Source organism: Anopheles darlingi, chromosome 3 (genome assembly GCF_943734745.1).
Source record: "Anopheles darlingi chromosome 3, idAnoDarlMG_H_01, whole genome shotgun sequence".
Lineage (NCBI taxonomy): Eukaryota > Metazoa > Arthropoda > Insecta > Diptera > Culicidae > Anopheles > Anopheles darlingi.
In genome coordinates, this window is record NC_064875.1 from 41,680,939 (window position 1) to 41,690,993 (window position 10,055).

Sequence of the window (10,055 nt, forward strand, 5' to 3'; positions counted from 1 at the left end):
CATCGTCGTCTTCGTTGCCAGAGAATGTCATCTGCAAGCGAAACTTGTGACTTGTGTTGTGGCCGTGTTGCGTTTCAGCATAAAACCCATTATCAATTAAACCGGTATGGTAACGAGATTGCCAGAATAATTGCCGGAATTCCCGACGACAGATTTTTGGGGCAATTTTGTTTATAATACCCAGAACCTTCCAGAACCTTTTCTGCCCGACCTGTTGCCACTCTAATCATCTCGAGGTACTAATGTCTCCGGTTTACGATGTTTAGCATGTGGCTGACGGGGTTGTGTAGCCGAAAAAGTGTCGCTTTTTGTCGAAATTTACTCGTTTCGTCGAGTTCGTCGCTTGTCGTTGCGCTCAAGTCTTTTGAGGCTCATGTTTTTTGAAGAAGCCACTCCGGTCGGTCGGTCGGTCGAGCGAAGCCGACGCAGCCGGAGGGTTAGGGGACGGACAAAAACATTTGTAAAGTAATTCAAACACAGCGCATAGATTAGCAAATAATACGGTTGAGATAGTTCCCTCACGGTCCGTTGGCGACTCGTACTCGTCGTCGTCGTTGTCGTTGTTGTGGTCGATGCCGCAGAGGGCGAGGACTACTCGCGGTCGCGCGACGCGTTCGCTGCTGTTTGTCTCGTCGTCGTCGTCGTCGTCGCCGCCGTCTTCGATTGCCGATTGCCGCGAGCTCGCCTTACGCTAATGACTGTCATCTTGCTGGTCCGGGCGGGCGGGGGACCTCCACCTCGGTCCAATCGGTCAATAAGAAGCTGTCACGGCGATGACGCTATTTTTCGGGACCCACCCTATTGGGTAGGCCCCGATTGAGTGGCCTAAGTAAATGATTTCCATCCGTCTCTCTGTCTCTTGTGTTCCGAAGCACTCGAAGCACGATTGTGAAAACGAATCTCTCCGGAAGAGTGCGCTCGGCGTCGCTTATCCGTTTAACCGCTTTAGCATCGGAACGGCACTTATTGGGAAATCCGATTGGCTGATGATTGATTCAGATGCTGGCAAATATTGTGAAACATGACGCATCATTAAATGATAATTATTTGGACATAATCACCAATCGAGGCACCAATCGTCGGAAGAATGGTTAATACGGTAATCGAGGATGCAGTAATGTGGATCATAAACATTCCCTGGCAAGCCGTCGTCGTAATGAGAAATCGATAGCGACAGCCAGCCCATCCTCTCACACAGAGGCCAACAAGGGAGACGAAACGAGACGCACAAGAAATGGCGGAGCTTCATTCATTCATAAGCAGCACAACGGGGGTTCCTCCCTTTTTTGGCTGGCCAACCCTGGTGAGCATATCTTTTTCCCTCTTTTGCTACATCTTCGCACAAAGCACAACCACAAGCACCACGAGCTGTGGCGTGGTGCCCAGTGTGTCCCCGCTTTATGCTGCGTCGCTAAAGATGAGATAATGTGACGATGTGCCCGAGGTTATACACGTGTGGCGTGGTTTCGAGGTTTCGCGGCGGCGATTCAATTATCCCCTTCCTGACCTGATCCTGTGTGACCCAATTACCGCGGGCATACACACACGTTATGAAATGCTTCGTCCCTTCGTGTTCCTTCACAAACCGCTGGCTCGCCCGAGACCACCTTCAATGAGTCAGGACAGCAGCAATCGAAGGCGTAATGAGCTGCGACCACCATGCTGGTGCGAGGATGACCCACGCCCCAGCGAGATCGACTACTCTCGGGCGGTGGTCCGGAGTACACGGTAGTAGTTGACCCTGACGGAACGGTAGATGAGTGGAGTGCGATTTGTCATCCGAGACGCTGATGACCTCCAAACCATCCCCTGGGCCCTGGGCAAGTCGCGCCCCGACATGGCGATAGCGTGATTTTCGATTCCGATTCCGGTTTGCATCAGCTTACTCCGAGATCGCGGTTTTTGTTTCAAAGATTCAAAGAAGAAAAAAAAACTCCCACTATCAAAGCAGGCGCGACGCGAACTGTAGAGTCCACGCACCACGGGCGCCCAATGGTTCAATGATCGAATTTGGCGACATTCCACTCGTGCGCGCCTCGATTGGTCAGGGAGTCTGAACTTGAAAATCGCGAGAGAGGAAAGAAAGTGTTTTTGGCGTTCGGGGGGAGACAAAACGGTTCGCCACGATCAAGGTCGGAAGCCGGATTGGCCGGATAAGGAGCCGGGACGGATGGTTAGTGGCGTTTTAGCGCCCGACGTCAACGTCATCCGGCAAGGTCGGTGTTTGGTTTGGTTTTGGTTTTCGGGGGGGTTTTCTCTGAGGGGAGCATCAATCATGGAGCTGTCGTCGTGGGAGGTAGGAAGTGTGCGTGTCCAGTTCAGGCTCCCGGCTAGCACACTAGTGACTAATCACTGGTCAGGTGAATGTGCCCCCCCGGAGGTCAGCTGCTTTATGCGGTGCGTGACTTTTTTTTGGAGACATGAATGTCATTAATTTTGCTGCGATTTTGGCTAGCTTTCGGGATGATCCGTTCGATATCGGTGCAGAGGCTCACATGGCGGATATCGCGGATGGAACGACTCCCTTGCAGGCATTAGCATAAATGGCGAAGCAATAAATGCGCACGGAAGCGCCGCGCATCGTGAGATCTCCGCCCGATTCCCGACCGTTAGCAGGAGAATGTGAATCACCTGGCAAAGGCATCTCCCTATTTTAAGCATCAACAGGCAGGGACCGACGCCAGTAGGAGAACCACGTGAAAAGACCGGTTCCTGGTGGTTCTCCTCGTTGGCCACGTGATCCCGGTGTACCGGGTTGTCTGTTGTCCGTTGATGCGACTTTCCTTGGCGTGCGATGCCGGAACTAAACGTGAACCGTACGGGAATAGGTCGCGCGCGCGCGTGTGCGGGGCGTGTGTGAGGCAAGAAAATTCCACTTTCCGGTTAGCCGCAAGGTTACGCCGTTTTGTTGTTGCTGTTGAGTTTTCGAACTTTTCAATACTCATCCGCGTGGTAGGCGGTAGTGCACGGTAGAGCGGTAGTCATGGTGATCGCGTGCCTGAGATCGCGTTCTCTGTTGGTGTGTGGCGCGGCGTGCGGCGTGCCGTGCTGTCGTTGGTAAAAGCATCGGAACAGAGTGTTTTATGCACTTAACGATATAGATTGATGACAGTGCGATTCAGGTTGTTGATATTGATAGTACGGATTTATTAAAAATGGAACGTTTATGAAGCTTATTTTATCAAGGGGTTGAATGTATCTTTTGAGTAGATTTCATTATTAAACATACTTCAACATATTTGATTGGTTTCACTTGTAATAGAAGCATTATTACACGTTGTATTTTATAAAAATACGTTTGCCGCAATACATTCGTATTGTGCATACCAACATTTGTTTAATAGCTAGGTTATATTACATATTTAAAGCGGTATACATTGCTTTACAAAACATAGAGTACAGCAGATGTAACATGGGATTATAAGGAGCCTTGATGTAGCGCAATGTGATTTGGTTAATATTTCATTCAAACAGTTAAGGATTATTGCTTATTTCGATCATCATTAATCGTCGCTCTATGTGCAACCATTCTATTAAGGAATTAAAATGCGTAAGGGGAAAAACATACAACAAATTTCAAAGGATGTTATTCTCATTTCGTATTTTGGATCCTGTTTTGCAAAATTTCTATTCCAATGATCCGAGAAGCTTCTGAATTGTGGGTAAATTTACTCATAACTTGATGTAATGTGCTGTTTCCTATCGACTTTGCAATCATTTAGCACAATGCAAATGAGCTCATGCGGGTTTATAGTTAGTAAACCATCAACTTGAATCTTAAATATTAAAATCTTAAAATCGCAAAAAACAAGAAAGGAAATGCTCACGAAAGCAAAGTTAGGTCACTTCTAATGTTCCACTTCTACTTTACTAGTAGCTCGTCTGTCGTGTCCTCCAAATCCTACGATCGATCTAATTAGAATGGTGGTTCATGGTATCCAAAGGACATCGGCAGCGTGTGATAGTGTGGTTCCAGAAGATTAAGTATGCTAATGCGCCTCCCGCCAGTGACCAGTCGTTGGCGGCCTGGTGGCCCTTGGTAGGTTCTCGTGCATGTCTCGTGCGTGTTTCCTCGTGCGTTGCGACAATATTTATAGGGGTCAAAACTAATGACACCGGGTACAATGTACGGACGGATGGTCACAAAAGTTCCCCTCGACAAAAGTATGGTCAAGTTAGGAGGAGAAGGAAGCATGAACGTGAATCAATATCTCTCACGTATCGGATTGCGAGATTGCGAGCGATTGACCATTGATTTGCGGTTGCTCTCTCTTAAGATTGCTTTTACAGATCGCTGTAGAGTCCAATCATACATATCACTCTCGTTCAGACCGAACAAATGTAGTTAAAAAAGAAATGCAAATTAAAAAAGAAAAAAATCACTTACGATGTATCGCTCAACGGGGTTTCCAGGTGTGGTGTCGCAATTGGACCAGATTCCTACTGGCTTCACGGTACAGTTTGATCGGAAAAACAAACCGAAAAAACACAGAACGCGATCACGATCACGGGTGCGCACACCGATACACACACACACACTCGGTAATTTTGTGCTGTAATTGACTAGCCAGCCACTAGGAACCCTGTGCCCTGTGCCCTGTTTGACCAATGATTAACCGATGAATGAACAACCGATTCCAATCTGTACCATACACACCAGGCTTTCACCTTGCGTCGTCGTCGATCGGTCACCGCAGGAGCACGGAGCAAAAAAAAAGGGGAATCGAAACTGCGGCCTAGGACAATCACTCTCGTCACGTCGAAAACGGAACACTCCCTTCGGTGGGAAATGCAATAACGCGATTATGGTTTCCTCACACCACCAACACCAACACTCCTGCGCGTGCTCTTTCTATCTCTCTTTCTCTTTAGCAAACCTCGAAACTGCACCAAAAACGTAACTAAACACGACACGAACAGTACGGTAGTAGCAGCAGCAACAGTTGGCAACACCTGATCCTCGCGACACACACCAACAACAATCGAGTCAAGAACGGTTGTACCAGCATCGCACTCATCGGCACAGTCGCGGCCAGAACCGAAATGTTTCCCCGGACCGGAGCGGGGGGGCCAAAACCAGGGACACTGTCACCAGGAGAGAGAGAGGTTCGTCGCGTACGTACTGGTTGATGTCACCACGCTAAATTGTTTCGCACTTTTGCTCGCTCACTGCTGCGCAAACCAAGTCCCGTACAATCCGTGCTGCTCGTCGTCGTCGTCGCCGGCACTTTAAAACAACTCACTGCAAGGACACCCCTTTTGGGTTTTGGGCCACACTATGCGCCACTATTCGCCAGCCGCAGACCGCAAGTGGTGTGAACAAGCACGCGTGCACGCCCCAGAATGGCTGACGAACGAATGAATGCGGTGGCGATCCTTTTTGCGGATTTTCGGTTTACGCGGACCCACTCCAGTGCAGTCCACTCCGCAACTACCGAACACACTGACTGACTGACTGACGCGAGGCGACGCGACCTGGCACGAGTGTACGAGCGCGGTGGTCGCTTCCCTCGGTTGAAGCTGTACGCTCTGTACTAAAACTGTTTGCACAGTATGTGCGCACCCTCGCACTCTGTACCAAACGTGGCCTGTGGCAAATGGCAGGCAGGTCAGAACATGCGAACGAACGAACGAACCGCACCTGATCGGAGGGCGCAAAAACCCCGGGTGGGGAGGAGGGAGGGATTAGCGAGAGCGAGCGGAGCGCCGGAGTCCCGTAGAAAGTGAATGAGACGCAAGATCGCACACGATCCGAGTGATCGAGGCTCTACAGGGGCTGCGCTGCTGGTACGGTACGTACTGTGAGTGACTCTGTGTATGTACTTAGAGTAGCGCGAGTGTACTTCGTACTTCGATCGTTCGGTTTTGCGCTGAGTTACCATCCTTCGCGTGTGGCTGTTGCTTTCAAGGCAACACACAAGTGATCATCATCAGATGACGATTACAACGACGACGTCGTCGAGAATGTACTTCGATGGTTAGTGATAACGATGGGTGCGGTGGAGTAGGAAAATTACTTCGTGACGTCACGAGAGATACTAGTGGTGGGTGGCCAGTTCCGCGTCACTCATCTTATCGGATCGATTCTTGGAAGCTATTGTTCTCCGGTGGATCTCTGGTGCGGTAAACATTAAGTGTTCAGATTGATGTAGCTTTCGCTTAGTGACTGCCGCTGGGGCTAAGGCGCTCTGGACTCTGGACTGGACTGGACTGGACTACGTCAATGCGGTACTCACACATCACTTGGGGCGCTTAGGGTGGGGAAAGTTGAAAGATTAAGAGTCAATTCAATCAAAGCATTGATTGTTTTGATTTATGGTCCACCGAAGTCATAAGATGTGTTTGGTAATTTCCTGATGATTCTTTCATGCGTTAAGCACTAGACAAGGGGGAAGTACAGTGACGCGCTAGAAGGACAAATAGTTGGTGGTGATTCACAGAGGACATAGACAAGCCAGGATGACGGAGGTAATGCCATATGACCCTGCAACCTGCCGATTATTTGGCACTCGTTTCCTGTTCGATGGTATCGGCGAGTTTGCAGCGACTTTGGGCACCTTTGAGCTTAAGGATGTTCTAAGGATGTTTGTGTGAATGTAAAACATTGGAACAGAAAAAAATCTTTGGAAAAAATTTCAAAAGGTTTAAGACAGTCCAAAAATAAGGTGACATTTATTTTGTTTTTACATTTTTTTATTTATTTTTCTAAAGGAACTCCTCCCAAAGTTACAATGCACTGATGCCAACGGATTTTCCAGTTTTAGAAACACGTGAAATACACAAAATCACGATAGTCGAAGAAAACAGTCAACATGATCTTGATTTTTCTCACCTTTTCGGCTTCGGCTCACCTTTGGCACGACGTTTCTTCGATTGATCGGTTGTTTCGGGATTGTAAGCGGAGATCCAGTAATTGTGTCTTTGTTCATGTCAATGCAAATTCTTTGCTAAACAAATTTCGACAAAGTGAAAAAGGAAAAAGTTTCTTTTAGTAGCTCACAACACAACGCGTATCGTAAGCTCTGTTGAATATGGAGAGAGTAATACTAACCTACTAAAACAATAAAAAAAGAACTTAGTTTACTAGAGTACTTTGAATATCAAAAAAACTTATTTTAGACAATCTAGTAAGTCACAACTACACAAAATATTGTGTTAACCTATCTTGGGTCTCTGTTATGAAGTAATTAAGCTTTACATTAAAAAGGAAACTGTCCGTCGATCTTTATTTCGATAATATATTAAAGAAACCAACAAGAATATTAGCCTTTATTACTAGGTGTTCGTCAAATTTCCCTATACATCGTACTACTGGAAAGCCAAAAAAAAACAGTTCTTACGTATTGCATCCATTAAATGAAAATAATTCAGAAAAGAAAATACGCCAATCCAAAACACCAGATACCTTCTTCTTGGTTTAAGTAGTCTGCAACAGTCTTGTAACTTCTCTCACTAGGCCGGATGCGACTTGTGAGACGAAATATCGGCCTAATTAGTCTCGACTAATTATACACATATCAACACAACTCCTGCCGGACCCTTTGGTGACTATATCCTGTTCATTTCCTGTTGCGTTCCCACTTTTAGATTTCGATGTTCCGTAGGCCTCCCTAAGCCCCCTAAACCTTAGCTTCATTTTGTTTACTTTGGAACCCTTTTTTTTCTCTCCAACTAGGCGATATATGAATGTACGATCCTGAGAACAGCTCTCAGGTGCAGTGTGGGACTCTTAACCTCTAGCTTGGTTTTCTTTTTTGGCTTTTAACTGCAAAATGTTCTTAATTTTATTGTTGTAACTTAGAATACTTGCATTTTAAGATGCTATGCTTCGTTGACATTTCAAAGTTAATAAATAAAACGATTAGGATGTTATGGGAAAATCAATGAAAATACCACTTTCTCCCTGGAACTCACATTCTCCAACACCAGATAATCTCACAGTATGGACGCTAGAACGACGCCATGAATTTGCTCCAGATAATCTGCTGTTCCAGAGGATTACAGTGACTCATTTCAAATTTTCCGCGAGAGAAAATGTTCCCACCTTCACTAAATCTCCAGATAATCTCTCTCGGTTGTTCCAGGATGCGATCAACCGATTTATGCGGTCTGTAAACCAGCTGATGAAGAAGTACTTTCGGTGATCGCTGGCGCTGGTGATGTTGATTGCACACTGCCAACACGTCCGTTTGTCGGGGCCCACAACACAACACAAGACGGGAGGCAGCCGGTCTTGGTTGGAGAGAGAGAGAGCATGTAGGTCAACTGATCTTGCGCACCGGGTCGTTATCTAACGCACCATTGCCTCCCCGCCCCCCATTCGACGTTTGCAGATTGATGAAGGAAAATGTGTGCAAAATGAAAGGCGAAATCTAACAAGCACGGACCGAGCACGATGCACGCTGCACGCGCTGACGGTATCGGATGAGCGGTGGCCAGCTAGTGGTGGTGGAGGTGGTGGGCAACGATTTTTCGGGTGATGCAAGATGCAACTGCACCTTCCACTCTCGCCCTGGGAACCCACAAGCGTAGCGGCTATGGATCGTCGTCAAAGACGGTTGAAAGACTGGTTTTCTGGAACCGTGGACCGTGGACCGGGGATCGGAGCGAGCGAGCGAGTGAGCGAGCGTCATTTCTCTTTCTGCATTTCTATTGCACCAGGTCCTCGGACCCGGTGCATGATGCGGCTGTCTGTGTCGTGCGTGCGTGTTACAGTTGCCACTGTTGCTGCTGTTGCTGCTGCTGCTGCAAGTAATGATTGCATTACGGGATATTGCAGTTAGTAGCGCGATTGATTGACAAACTGAGGAAAAAGGGGGGGGTTGAAGATAAACGAAAATAACTCTAAATTAAGGTTGCTTCGAGTGAAGGACACCTTCAACTAAGTGTTAGAAATCCGCACCACACCAAACGACCGCTTGCTGAGTAGCGGCTCACCTCTAAATCGATCGTCCACCTGTCATACAATCGCTTATTTTTTTCCGTTTTGGCGAAATACCAAAAACACACACAGTACATTCAGGATCTGGGCAAGAAAGGTCACTTTCGGGGGCAGCAATCCATGCGGAGAAAAAGTGGTTAAAACAATGTCCCCTGTTCGAACAAGCGGTTCCCAGGTTCTGCGCCTCGCGCGACCTGTTTGGTTTCCTTGAGCAGTCAAAATCCTAGCGCTAGAGATGTCAACGATTGTTGCTGCTGCTGCTGGTGGTGGTGGTTGGATGCCGTTATGCAGCTGAAAGGTCGGCCACGGGACAGCGCGAATTGAATTTCCCGCACCCGAAAACGGTGATCCTGATACGCCCGAAGGTCATCCGGTCAGTGGTGGAATGGTTTCCGTCTTGCCCGGTACCCGGTGCCGGATGAGATGTCAACGGCATCATGTTTTTGGCAAGTCCGCCTGGCAGGTACACACCGGATCATTTGCGCCCGCACGTGTGTGTGTGTGTGTGTGTGTTTGAACTGGCCGGATCAGCTCAAGTACTGGTTCTGCTGGTTTCTGTTTTCCCATTCTATTTCATACCGGAGGCCAGATGTCACCCAGTCACCAGGCAAGCGTGCACGATTCTCGTCCGTCCGTCCGTCCGTCGGGAATGTTTTTTGGGGGTGATAATTGGATTGGCAAATGATAAACGAGCCGTACGAGCGCAGTGCGCAGCATACTACATGGCAATCGCGGAAAAAAGTCCGCGAGGAGTATTCCGCCGGGAGATTGATCGATCGATCCGGCAGAGGCTGGCCGGCTGACTGGTTGGCTGGCTGGCTGGTGTCCGGTGTCGGTGTGCGTTTAGCAATATTGTCGCTTCCGGAACCGGCGTTAATGATTTGCTCTTTTCGGAATATGCAAAGCAGGCCTTGAGATGTGTGAACTGCGATGATTTTCGCCTGCTCGCAATGGCAATGGTACCTCACTTGGTGTGCTGTTGCCAGCATCGAGTAACCATTTGCGTTGCGATGTCTCCGTCATCTTCGTTCTTGCGTTATCTGTCATTTGCGAGCTTAGATCAACAACGTCCACGGATGCCACGGATAGGTGCCCGAATGTCCTATGCATGCAC

The 10,055-nt window shown here is 48.1% G+C and overlaps 1 protein-coding gene across 1 annotated transcript in view; it reads right to left on the reverse strand.

Moving 5' to 3' along the window:
* Positions 1–5,423, reverse strand: part of LOC125957213 (lysosome membrane protein 2) — a 41,232-nt gene extending 35,809 nt beyond the window's left edge. Inside the window, exons 1-2 of the mRNA XM_049689759.1 lie at positions 5,244–5,423; positions 4,388–4,597 (exon numbers count right to left, since the gene is read on the reverse strand). The gene's annotated coding sequence lies outside the window, so the exon portion shown is untranslated. The remainder of the gene's footprint in view (positions 1–4,387; positions 4,598–5,243) is intronic.
* Between the last annotated feature and the right edge of the window lie 4,632 nt (positions 5,424–10,055).